At 51.2% G+C, this 13,829-nt stretch overlaps 1 protein-coding gene across 1 annotated transcript in view; it reads left to right on the forward strand.

Moving 5' to 3' along the window:
• The window catches only part of LOC142302087 (uncharacterized), a 92,815-nt gene that overhangs the window by 12,827 nt on the left and 66,159 nt on the right, over window positions 1–13,829 (forward strand). The gene's annotated exons all lie outside the window — the stretch shown is intronic.

Genomic DNA, 13,829 nt, shown 5'->3' on the forward strand with positions numbered 1-13,829 from the left:
AGATGATGAGATGCATTAGCAATATGGAAAGGAGTGTGCTGCTCACTGAGCAGCAGCTTGCTGGGTCAGATGTGGGGGAGGATCGTAGTAGGGAGCGGCAGGACGGTGAGGTAGGTAGCTGGGTGACAGAAAGGGGGGTAAAGGGAAAAGTGCTAGGATGGCTAGTCCTGAACTTACACACCCCAATAGGTTTGCAAACTTGGCAGATGAGGGGGATGTCATTACAGGGGTAGCATTGCTGCAGCAAGGCATGACCTCTGAACGCCAGAGGAGTGTCTGCTCCAGTAAGGGGGGGAATAGGAGTGCAGGGCAGGCAAGACAGGTACTGGTAGTGGGGGATTCAATTATTAGGGGGACAGATAGGGCAATCTGTCACAAAGACAGGGATCGCCGAACAGTGTGTTGTCTTCCTGGCGCTCGAGTTCGGCACATCGCTGATCGGGTTGACAGATTACTGGGAGGGGCTGGGGAGGACCCAGCGGTCATTGTACACATTGGAACAAATGACAAAGTTAGAGGTAGGTGGAAGGTCCTTAAAGATGATTTCAGGGAATTAGGTTGTAAGCTTAAAGCATGGACCTCAAAGGTGGTATTTTCGGAAATACTACCTGTGCCACGAGCCACACCAGAGAGGCAAAGAGAGATCAGGGAGGTTAACAGGTGGCTCAGGAATTGGTGTAGGAAAGAGGGTTTTGGGTTCCTGGAGAATTGGGCCGACTTTTCAGTTGGCTACAGATTCTATGCTAGGGATGGGCTGCATCTTAATGGGGAAGGTGCAGCTCTGCTGGGGCAGAAAATGGCTAGAAGGTTGGAGGAGTGTTTAAACTAGGAATTGGGGGCGAGGGTATTCACTTTATAGAAGGGGAATGTAGTGCAGATAGTGACCAGGGCACAAGTAATGAAATTGGGGGTGGTACGGGGGGAAGGGTTAGGACAGTCAATACAGTAAGCAGGAATATAGGTACAGAGTCATACGTAACGTGCATGTACACTAATGCCCGAAGCCTCACAAATAAGGTGGAGGAATTAGAATTAATATTGTTGGAAGAAAATTATGATATAGTGGGGATATCAGAGACATGGCTGGATGAGAGCTATGACTGGGCTGTTAATTTACAGGGTTATAGCCTATTCAGGAATGACCATACAAATAAGCGAGGGGGAGGTGTGTGTCTATATGTAACATCATCCTTAAAACCTATCCTGCGTGACAACATATGTGAGGGTACTGAGAATGTAGAGTCCCTATGGGTGGAGATAAGGGGGGGAGAATGAATAATAAAATACTGATAGGGGTGTGTTATAAGACGCCGAATATTATGGAAGAGGTAGAGAATCTCCTCATAAAGCAAATTGATAAAGCAGCGAGTCTCGGAGAGGTAATTATTATGGGGGACTTTAACTATCCTGATATAAATTGGGGAACAGAAACTTGCAGTTCCAGCAAAGGAAATAGATTTTTGATAACAATGAAAGATAATTACCTTTCACAAATGGTACAGGACCCCACAAGAGGGGGAGCACTACTAGACCTTGTACTAACCAATAGGCCAGACCGCATATCAAATATACAAGTTGGGGGTTACTTGGGGAATAGTGATCACAAAATAATACGTTTTCATGTATTCTTTAGTAAGATGTCTAGTAGAGGGGCTACAAGGACACTAAACTTCAGGAAAGCAAATTTTAAATGGTTGAGAGATGATCTTAGTGCAATAATCTGGGATGATGTACTAAGTAATAAAAGTACACAAAGCAAATGGGAGACTTTTATTAGCATCCTGAATAGGGCTTGTGCAGAAAATATACCCTATGGGAACAAACATGCTAGAAATAGGAGGAAACCCCTATGGCTAAATAGAGCTGTAAGGGAAGCAATAAAAGAAAAACAGAAAGCCTTAAAAGAATTAAAGAGGGTAGGTAGTGATGAGGCATTATATAATTATAGAAAATTAAATAAAATATGTAAAAAGCAAATTAAGTTAGCTAAGTTTGAGACAGAGAGACTCATTGCGAGAGAAAGTAAAAATAATCCTAAAATATTCTTTAACTACATAAACAGTAAAAAACTGAAAAGCGATAGTGTTGGCCCCCTTAAAAATAGTCTTGGTGAAATGGTGGAAGGGGATGAGGGTAAAGCCAACCTGCTGAATGACTTTTTTTCTACGGTTTTTATACAAGAAAATGCCATGGCAGATGACATGACCAGTGATGCCATAAATTCACCCTTGAATATTACCTGCTTAACCCAGCAGGAAGTACGCCGCCGCATCGAAATCACTAAGGTTGACAAATCTCCGGGCCCGGATGGCATACACCCCAGAGTACTACAGGAATTGAGTTCTGTGATAGATAGACCATTATTTTTAATCTTCTCAGATTCCTTAATAACAGGGTCGGTACTGCAGGACTGGCGCATAGCAAATGTGGTGCCGATATTCAAAAAGGGGACAAAAACTGAGCCGGGAAATTATAGGCCGGTAAGTTTAACCTCTACGGTTGGTAAAATCCTTGAGGGTTTCTTGAGAGATGCTATACTGGAGTATCTCAAGAAAAATAACCTTATGACAGAGTATCAACATGGGTTTATGAGGGATCGATCCTGTCAAACTAATTTGATCGGCTTCTATGAAGAGGTAAGTTCAAGTCTGGACCAGGGAAATGCAGTGGATGTTGTGTATATGGACTTTTCAAAAGCTTTTGATACGGTGCCACACAAAAGGTTGGTACATAAAATGAGAATAATGGGGATAGGGGAAAATATGTGTAACTGGTTTAAAAACTGGCTCAGTGATAGGAAACAAAGGGTGGTTATTAATGGTTTGTACTCGGACTGGGTCTCAGTTCATAGTGGGGTACCACAGGGGTCAGTATTGGGCCCGCTTCTTTTCAACATATTTATAAATGACCTTGTTGGGGGCATACAGAGTAGAATTTCAATATTTGCAGATGATACTAAACTCTGCAGGGTAATCAATACAGAGGAGGATAATTTTATATTACAGGGAGATTTATGTAAATTGGAGGATTGGGCTGAGAAGTGGCAATTGAAGTTTAATGTAGATAAATGTAAGGTCATGCACTTGGGTAGAGGAAATAACATTTATGATTATGTACTTAATTGTAGAACACTGGGTAAAACAGACACAGAAAAAGACTTGGGTGTATGGGTGGATGGTAAACTTCACTTTAGTGGTCAGTGTCAGGCAGCTGCTGCCAGGGCTAATAAAATAATGGGATGTATTAAAAGAGGTATAAGTGTTCATGAAAAAAATATAGTTCTACCTCTGTACAAGTCACTAGTGCGACCGCACTTATATACTGTGTACAATTCTGGTCACCGATATATAAGAAGGACATAGCTGAACTGGAGAGGGTGCAGAGAAGAGCCACCAAGATTATTAGAGGAATGGGTGGGCTGCAATACTGTAAGATCTGTTAACATTTACATATATAGGTTAGAAGACTGTGGACTTTTCCTTGTTATGCTGCCACCTACTGTCAAAGCAAAGAACAGCGGGCACAAACCCCTGCAGCTTGATTTACTTGGTACAGTCCTGAACAGGATGTGCAGAGGAGCTAGTTTTGTTTGGTAGCTGTTTTTATGCAGAGAAGTGTGTGTTCGGACGTGCGGAAGAAGGCAAGGCCGCATTCTGCCCTGCTGAACAAGGTCCAAGTACCTGAGTGTTCGTGACATCTCCCCAAGACACAGATCCAAGAAAGGCTGGATGTGGAGCGAGGTGCCAGACAGTACGGGAAAATTACAGATCCGGGACAAAGACTGAACTTTAGAGGTGTCTGCCAGCGGAATACGGGCCCCAACGGTGACGAGGTACCCCACGCTGAAACCTGCAGTTAAGTGTGCACACTACTTTAGTTAGGGACAGATAGGAAAAGACTCTGCACTGTGTTATACGAGTAAGGTAACAAGGACCCTGCGTTTTTTTTGTTTAATAAGGATTTCTGTGTTTTGCTTTTGGGAGTACAATCTGAGGCTTCCTACCCTTGACAAGTTATTCAGAGTAGTTGTATGTATATTGCATTATCTCTACTGCTGTGCTCCTTTCCCGCATTTTTCCTCCACCTGTGTTGTGCAATATGTTATTAAATTTGCATTGATTAACCCCCGTGGTTCCGTGCGGTCCTTGTGTATCCCGTTACCTGCAGGTTATTACATTTGGCGTAGTCGGCAGGATACGCAGGCTGGTACGGAACAATGGACTGACAGGGGGGTGTCGCTGATGGAGGTGTACTAATACAACCTGATGGGGGAATACCAGCAAGGCAGCTGTCCCTGGGGGCTATGCTGACCCATATACCAAAATTTACTGGCAACAATGTACCTCTCCATGACTGGGCGCAGAGAGTGAGGGGCATGTTGAGAGTAGCAGGAGTGACTGCAGAAAATCAAGGGGAGATACTGTTGATTGCCCTTGAAGGCCATGCTCAAGAGACTATTTTATTGCGCCCTGAGAGTGAACGAAAGACGTTAGAGCAGGTGGTGAAGATTCTTGAGAGAGTGTATGGCGGGAAACCAGAAGCAGGAGATTTACAGGCGCAACTGTTCTACAGGCTGCAGGGTGAAGAGGAAGGTCTGCCACAGTATGCAAATGCACTCCAGAGAATAATGAGACAAATGCTTACAGCAGAGCCAGAGCTAGCACAAACTTCCGGTTATGCTGAACGTACCCTACGAGATCAATTCCTCCGTGGGTTACATAACCCCAAGATCAAAGGTGCCCTCCGTGAACGGCTCAGGGTAGAAAAAAAACTAACTTTCCAGGAAATATTGGAAGAAGCATTCTCCCGCGCACAAACTGAAAATTGCGACCCGCAGAACGCCTGGGGAGAAGTTTGCATACATAAGATAGTCCCGGGTGAGAAAAACCGAGAACCGAGCCAGCTTGAGGCTAAAGTGGATCAGTTACAAGAGACTGTTACTGCTCTACAAGAGTTGCTGAAGAATATGCAAGCCCCGGCATCAGAAGTAGGAACTACAGCACCGCGGCCAAATACCCGCACGCATACCTATCAAGAAGAGAGGGGACAGATCGAGCAGAGACGACCGAGACCCGCTGGAGAATACCAGTGTTGGAACTGTGGAAATCGGAACCATTTATTCCGACACTGTCCGGAGAGGAAGACGTCTCAAGAAAGACCGCCGTTAAACTAGTGCCTCCCTCCATGGATGGGCACATGGCAAGGAGACCAACTGAGCTTAGAGAAAACCAACGCCCTGAAGATATAGCAGCCTGCACGCCGACAATCACGGCCGAATTTGAAGGGAAAGAAGTAAGATGCCTGATGGATACTGGGTCCCAAGTGACCACTGTGGAGACACGGGGCTCAGTGGGCGCTCTCGTCCACTAAAACCCGCCGCCTTTAGAAAGACAGCGTGGCTCAGGGCTCATCCCAACTGAACGCCGGCCTCCCTAACCGTGGGCGTAACACTACTCAGACAACACAGGGTGAGGGAACCACAATAATTAGACTTTATTGGATCCCCAAACAATTAACAGCACATAACACATAACCAGCAAAACACACAAATGTAACAGGCAACAGAGTCTCACCCTTCCGCTGGCTCACCAGGGATTTAGAATGTCCATGCCTCACAGGTTCCAAGCTGTCTGAGGTCTGCAAAGTCTGTAACAGGTGACTGAACTGTCCCAACCTGCGTGTCCTCCTTAGGTAGTCCTGGTTTGAGGTTACAATCCTGGCAGCCGGAGTCGAAATCCCTAGGCTGTGGATATGGTCTCCAACCGGATCCGGAGTCCCTAGATTGAAGCCATAAGTTGTCCTGATCCTCCAGTCAGCTCCAAAGAGCTTAGACTGAATCCATCAACCATCAACAACAACTGGTGGCTTAAAGAAGTTCTTTTTATAGCCACAACCTTCCCCTTGGATACACTGCGTCCTCATCGATTGGTTGGACAAGATTGCTTCTACCATTGGAGGAATTTCAAGCTGCTTGGACAATGTTCATTTAAATGATGTGCTTAGAAAGGCTGAGGGTGTACATGTAAACTGGGAGTCACCGACTAGACAATGGCTACTAAGGTAATTACATTATCAATACACAACTACAATACAATGGTTACTGGAAATGTCTGGAGAACAATACGTCTAGCTTTCAGTGGCCAACACAATTACATTGAGTCAACAAGAGTCTTGTAAAAACAATGAGGGACTTCTCCCCCATCTATAGACAATCTATCATGCTGTCTGGCTGGATTTTAAGAAACGTTAACCCATGAGAGTCCATGTCGTCACAACCACCATGCCAGAACAGTTCTACCAACATTTTGGACAAACTGTATCCATTGACAAAGGGGCTCATATCAAACTGAGGGCTGCAAACAATCTTCCCATTCCGGTTGTAGGGGTCGTGTGGATGGACATACGTGCCTGTGGCCAGAACTTAGGCAAAAAAGGGATTGTGTTAACAAAGGGCCGGTACGACAGAGAGGTGCCAGCTATCGTGGGCATGAACGTCCTGAAAGAATTAGACCAGTTGCTCTTCAACAAGGGGGGCTGTGATTACTGGAAGACAACAGTTGCTAACAGGCCCGCCCAAAAGGTCTTCCAACACCTTGTCCGTGCCCGAGGACTGTGGAAGAATGGTGGGAGCCGCTACCCGGTGGGGAGGGTTCGAGTCCCAAGACAGACAACAATTACTCTACCTCCAAATCGTGAGACAGTCCTCACCTTGCCAGTCGGGGCCCACCGTACACTCGAGGGGATGGAGGTGTTGGTGGAGCCTTACCGTGGTGAAGAGAACGGAGACGAACCGTTGGTGGCTCGCACTTTAGCAACAGTAAGAAATGGAAGGGTCCCTTTCCGTTGCGTGAACACCGGTGAACAGGCCTACACCTTGACCTCGGGAGTTGTTCTGGCCCATGTCTACCTGGCGCCTGAAGAGGTGGCGGCCGCAGAATTGATTGAATTGCAGCCCATGGCAGGGGAAGCCTGGACTTGGGCTGTTTCTATGGAAAGAAAAGAGAAACCCACTGATCAATGGAACAGTTGCGTCATCTTAGGGCAGATGGGAGTGGACCTGAGCCCCTTCGCTTCGGAGCAAGCCCAAGCCATAGAGGACTTTATTTGGGAGAATCAAGCCACGTTCTCCCGTCACGCAGAAGATTTCGGCTGTACTGACAAGATTCAGCACAAATTACCCACAGGAGATGCCCCACCGATCAGGGAAAGGTACAGACAAATACCCCCAAAGTACTACCAAGAGGTAAAAGAGCTTTTGGCGCAGATGCTGAAGAGCGGGGTGGTAAGAGAAAGTCAGAGTCCATGGGCTGCCCCAATCGTGCTGGTCAAGAAAAAGGATGGGTCTACCCGCTTCTGTGTTGACTACCGCAAGCTTAATGGATGCACGGTTCGTGATTCCTACCCTCTGCCCCGGATAGAGGAGTCCCTGTCGGCGTTGGGAAAGGCACGTTACTTCTCCTCCCTCGATCTGGCCAGCGGATATTGGCAGGTCCCTGTGGCAGAGAAAGACAAGGCCAAGACCGCATTTATTGTACCCATGGGACTCTTCGAGTTCAATCGCATGCCGTTTGGACTAAATAATGCCCCAGGAACGTTTCAGCGCCTCATGGAAAGTTGCCTTGGACACATGTACTTCAAGGCCACATTGATTTACCTGGACGATATAGTAGTGTATTCTGCAACCTTTGAGAAACATCTAGAAAACCTGAACCAAGTGTTTCAGCGGTTACGGGCCCATGGGCTTAAACTAAAACCAAAAAAATGCCGGATCTTTCAGGAAGAGATTGAATATCTCGGACACAAGGTGTCAGAAGCCGGCGTACAGCCCTCCGAGGGGAAAGTGAGAGCAGTGCTACAATGGCCCACACCCAGCACAGTGCGGGAGGTTCGAGCTTTCCTGGGGCTAGCCGGATATTTGTAAGGGCCAGGTGGACGGGCAGACCCAGGAGGTGAATCCACTGGGCCGAACTCCTCACTGAAGGCAAGGGGTCCGATAGCCGGAGCACTACAGGTAGCAGGATAGTCCGTGCAAAATAGTAGAATGTAGAAGTCCCTGGGACCACGGAGTCACAGATCGTAGTCCGGGTGACGGAGCTCAGGTTCGGAGGCCAAGATGTTGTCAGGCGGAGTCCGGAACCGATGGAGCGAGAGGACGGGTCACCACAGGGATCACAGATGGTACGGACTGACGGGATGGCAGATGGTCAGCGTGCGGGGTTCGGGAATCGGCAGGACCGGATGGCGAGGCAGGAGCGGCTCTAGAAGAGAGAGAGGTGAGTATATCACAGGGACAAGGAGACCTGACTCCTAGCTTAGGAAACACGAAGAACAGGCCCCACCCACTTGGACACTAAACCCCTTTATACCCTGTACCTGTGTGTCCAATTTCCTGTCAGTGGACGCTGGCCCTTTAAGAAGGGGTCAATGACCGCGCGCGCGCCCTACTGCGCATGCGCGAGGCCCGGGTGCCAGAAGCCAGGGCAGGTAGCGGTGAGCAGGCAGCAGGAGAGCCGGGCTGGGGCTGAGTAGCCGACGGGCGCCGGGAGCGGGGACCGGGCCGCCTGGAGACCGCAGGCAATGGAGGCTGGAGACCGGGAAGAGAAGCAGGGAAGCCGGGGAGCGTGGCAGGTGAGTCGGGGAGCAGAGCAGGGGACCCGGAGAGCGTGACAGTACCCCCCCCACGCCCCCCTCCCCGCAACCGGGACAGGAATGCACGGATCAGGGGAGTACCCACATTCTCCCGGGGCTCCCAGGACCTATCATCAGAACCATACCCTGCCCAGTCTACCAGGAAGAACTGTCGGCCCCGTACGGTTTTCATGGCCACGATATCCCTTACCGCATAGATGTCATCATCGGCAATAGGAGGAGGAGCCGAACTGGCAGCAGCGGAGAAGGGACCCAGGACAACCGGCTTGAGCAGGGAGACGTGGAATGAGTTGGGTATCCTCATCGTGGCCGGGAGCTGCAGTTTGTAGGAGACCTCATTGATCTTGCTGAGGACTTTAAACGGCCCGATGTAGCGAGGACCCAGCTTGTAGGATGGCAGCTTCAATCGGACGTACTTGGAAGCAAGCCAGACGAGATCTCCTGGAGAGAAACACGGAGGGTCCAGACGCCTCTTGTCTGCGTGTCTCTTCATCCGCAGGGAAGCACGTCCAAGGGACGCCTTGACAGAGTCCCAAATTGTTGCAAAGTCACGGGCTACAGCATCAGCAGCAGGGACATCCGAGGAAGAGGATACAGGTAATGGAACGGAAGGCTGAAGTCCGTAAACGACATGGAAGGGAGAGCTGGAGGAGGACTCACTGACGTGGTGGTTATGGGAGAATTCAGCCCAAGGAAGAAGCGTGGACCAGTCATCATGATGGGCGTTGACGTAGTGACGTAAGAAGGAGGTCAAGATCTGATTGACTCGTTCCACTTGGCCATTCGACTGAGGATGGTAGGCTGAAGAAAAGTCCAGAGTCACTCCCAGATGTTTGCAGAGGGCCCTCCAGAAGCGGGAGGTGAACTGAGTTCCTCTGTCGGACACAATGTGTGATGGAAAGCCATGCAAGCGGAAGATGTGTTGTATATAGGCGTCAGCGAGTTCCTGGGCAGAGGGCAGTCCAGTCATAGGGACGAAATGAGCCATTTTGGAGAACCGATCCACCACGACCCATATGACTGTGTGTCCGGAGGACAATGGCAAGTCCGTAATAAAGTCCATCGCAATGTGTTGCCACGGAACTGAGGGTATAGGCAGAGGCAGAAGACGGCCATATGGCAGGTGTTTGGGCGTCTTGTTCCTGGCACAAGAGGAGCAGGCAGAGACAAAAGAAGCGACGTCCGTGCGAAGAGATGGCCACCAGTAATGACGTACAATCATACTCCATGTTCTCTTCTGACCAGCATGGCCGGCTGTTTTCGAGGCATGACCCCAGTGCAACACTTTTTGCCTGTCAGTCTCAGAGACATAGGTCTTCCCGGGCGGTATCTGGGCCAGGGTGACAGGGGCCACCGGAATGATTTTACTAGGGCAGATGATGGGCTGGGATGTCTCCTCCTCCTGTTCCATTGGCAGGAATGACCTGGACAAGGCATCTGCGCGTACATTCTTGTCCGCAGGTCGGAAATGGAGCTGGAAATCGAACCTGGCAAAGAACAAGGACCACCTGGCTTGCTGTGGGTTCAGTCGCTGAGCAGACCGCAGGTATTCCAGGTTCTTGTGGTCTGTGTAAATGATCACGGGGTACACTGCTCCTTCCAGAAGGTAGCGACATTCCCCCAGAGCCAGTTTGACTGCCAATAGCTCCCGGTCACCGATGGTGTAGTTGCGTTCAGGCGCAGAGAAGCACTTGGAGAAGAAACCGCAAGTAACCATCTTCCCGGAGGAGGACTTCTGCATGAGCACTGCTCCGGCTCCCGAGGAGGAGGCATCCACCTCCAAGGTGAACTGTCGGTTTAACTCCGGACGGTGGAGCACAGGGGATGAAGCAAATGCCCACTTCAGGGAGCCAAACGCGGCGTCGGCCGCAGGTGACCAGTCCTTTGGATTAGCCCCCTTCTTGGTCAAGGCGGAGAGAGGTGCAGTCAGAGCAGAGAAGTGAGGAATGAACTGACGGTAATAGTTTGCGAATCCCAGAAAGCGTTGTATTGCCTTCAGTCCAGAAGGAGCGGGCCAGTTGAGAATGGCAGACACCTTCTCCGGATCCATCTGCAGGCCGGTATCGGAGATTACATAACCCAGGAAGGGAAGAGAAGACTGCTCGAAGACACACTTCTCGTACTTGGCGTACAGACGATTCTCCCTCAGTCTTTGTAGTACCAGTTGCACGTTCTCTCTGTGGGTCTGGAGGTCCGGAGAAAAGACCAGGATGTCATCAAGATACACCACCACACAGACATAGAGAAGGTCTCGGAACACGTCGTTCACCAATTCCTGAAAGACTGCTGGTGTGTTACACAGGCCGAAGGGCATCACACAGTATTCATAGTGCCCATCGCGAGTATTGAACGCGGTCTTCCATTCGTCCCCTGAGCGGATGCGGACCAGGTTGTAGGCACCCCGAAGATCCAACTTGGTGAACACACGATCTCCTCTAAGCCGATCAAACAATTCGGGGATGAGCGGCAGGGGGTACTTATTTTTCACGGTGATTTGGTTCAATCCCCGGTAGTCTATGCATGGGCGTAGGTCGCCCTCTTTCTTCTTAACGAAGAAGAAGCCTGCTCCAGCGGGAGAGGAGGATCTCCGAATGAATCCCCTTGCCAGGTTCTCTGTGATGTAGGTAGACATGGCCCTTGTTTCGGCAGGAGACAGCGGATATATCCGTCCTCGAGGTGGTGTAGTTCCCGGGAGCAGGTCAATGGCACAATCGTAAGGACGATGTGGCGGAAGTACCTCAGATTCCTTTTTGTCAAAGACGTCCGCGAAGGACCAATAGGCCGAGGTCAGTCCTGGTAGGGACTCTGGAACCGGAGGTCGTCGGATGGGTTGTATGGTCTTCAGACAGTTCTCGTGGCAAGAGGAGCCCCATCGGGTGATTTCACCAGTGCCCCAGCTGACTGATGGTTCGTGTGTCCGTAACCAGGGGAGTCCCAGCAGGATTTGATGTGACATGTGTGGGAGGACGTAGAGAGCGATGTTCTCGGTGTGCAGGGCACCGATACGCAGTTCCACCGGCTTGGTGATCCACGAGATGGTGTCAGAGAGGGGTCTCCCATCCACAGATGCAATCACGAGGGGTTTGTCGAGTGGAGTAACAGGCACCTGGTACTTGTCCACCGTGGCCTGCTGGATGAAATTGCCTGCTGCCCCGGAATCGAGGTACGCCTCGGCCGTGAACCGCGTCTCTCCCGTTGTCACTTGAACAGTCCACGTAACCGGGTCTGAGAGAGTCCCAGCACCTAGGGTGGCCTCTCCTACCAACCCTAGGCTTTGGAGTTTCCCGGCCTCTCTGGACAGGAGCGTAGAAGGTGTGTGCCCTCTCCGCAGTAGAAGCAGAGGCCCTTGGCGAGCCGTTCTGCTCGGCGTTGTTCAGACTGCCGCACACGGTCGATCTGCATGGGCTCGTGGACGGAGACACCAGACGACGCTGACTGAAGTACGGCGGGCTTCTGCGGAGGAGAGGAATCCCGTATAGGACGTCTCTCACGGCACACCTCTTTGGATCGTTCCTGAAAGCGGATGTCCACTCGAGTTGCTAGCGCAATCAGGGCATCCAGGGTAGACGGCACGTCCCGACCAGCCAGCTCGTCTTTAATTCGACCCGAGAGACCTTCCCAGAAGGCGGCGGTTAGAGCCTCATTGTTCCACCCGAGTTCCGAAGCCAAGGTGCGAAAACGGATGGCATATTGACCCACCGTCAGAGTCCCCTGACGTAACCGTAGGAGAGATGAGGCAGACGCGGAGGCGCGTCCGGGCTCATCAAAGGTGCCACGAAATGCCTGCAGGAACTCCTGGATGTTAGTGGTCACAGGGTCCTCCTTCTCCCACAAGGGGTTCATCCACGCCAGTGCCTCACCCTCTAGATGGGACATCATGAACGCGACCTTGGCTTGGTCGGAGGCAAACAAATGCGGCAGTTGCGTGAAATGGAGGGAGCATTGATTTATGAATCCCCTGCAGGTCTTGGTATCTCCGGCGTACCGGGGTGGTGAGGCCAGACGAAGCCTGGAAGCATCCGAGGAGGCTGCCACGGGAGCTGGGGCCGTGGATCGTCCAGTGGAAGCTCGAGATGCCGAAGATGTAACCGACGCTTGTAGCGTGTTCAGGCGGGCGTCCACAGAAGACATAAAGTTCAGCATACGGGTCTGGGTCTCACGCTGGCGTGTGAGTTCCTCCTGCAAGGCCGCGAGTGCTTCGGCGGGATCCATGGCCTGTTCTTACTGTAAGGGCCAGGTGGACGGGCAGACCCAGGAGGTGGATCCACTGGGCCGAACTCCTCACTGAAGGGAAGGGGTCCGATAGCCGGAGCACTACAGGTAGCAGGATAGTCCGTGCAAAATAGTAGAATGTAGAAGTCCCTGGGACCACGGAGTCACAGATGGTAGTCCGGGTGACGGAGCTCAGGTTCGGAGGCCAAGATGTTGTCAGGCGGAGTCCGGAACCGATGGAGCGAGAGGACGGGTCACCACAGGGATCACAGATGGTACGGACTGACGGGATGGCAGATGGTCAGCGTGCGGGGTTCGGGAATCGGCAGGACCGGATGGCGAGGCAGGAGCGGCTCTAGAAGAGAGAGAGGTGAGTATATCACAGGGACAAGGAGACCTGACTCCTAGCTTAGGAAACACGAAGAACAGGCCCCGCCCACTTGGACACTAAACCCCTTTATACCCTGTACCTGTGTGTCCAATTTCCTGTCAGTGGACGCTGGCCCTTTAAGAAGGGGTCAATGACCGCGCGCGCGCCCTACTGCGCATGCGCGAGGTCCGGGTGCCAGAAGCCAGGGCAGGGAGCGGTGAGCAGGCAGCAGGAGAGCCGGGCTGGGGCTGAGTAGCCGACGGGCGCCGGGAGCGGGGACCGGGCCGCCTGGAGACCGCAGGCAATGGAGGCTGGAGACCGGGAAGAGAAGCAGGGAAGCCGGGGAGCGTGGTAGGTGAGCCGGGGAGCAGAGCAGGGGACCCGGAGAGCGTGACAATATTACCGTCGCTTTATCAAAGATTTTGCGAAGGAGGCAGAACCTTTGCACGAATTGCTCCGAGGGACTGCGAAAGGACCAAAAGCACAGAAAATTTGCTGGGGACCAAGACAAGCAGAAGCCTTACACCGATTGAAAGAGGCCTTGGTTAGCGCCCCTGTGCTTGCCTATGCAGACTATAACCTCCCTTTTCGGTTGTAT

Source organism: Anomaloglossus baeobatrachus, chromosome 4 (genome assembly GCF_048569485.1).
Source record: "Anomaloglossus baeobatrachus isolate aAnoBae1 chromosome 4, aAnoBae1.hap1, whole genome shotgun sequence".
Lineage (NCBI taxonomy): Eukaryota > Metazoa > Chordata > Amphibia > Anura > Aromobatidae > Anomaloglossus > Anomaloglossus baeobatrachus.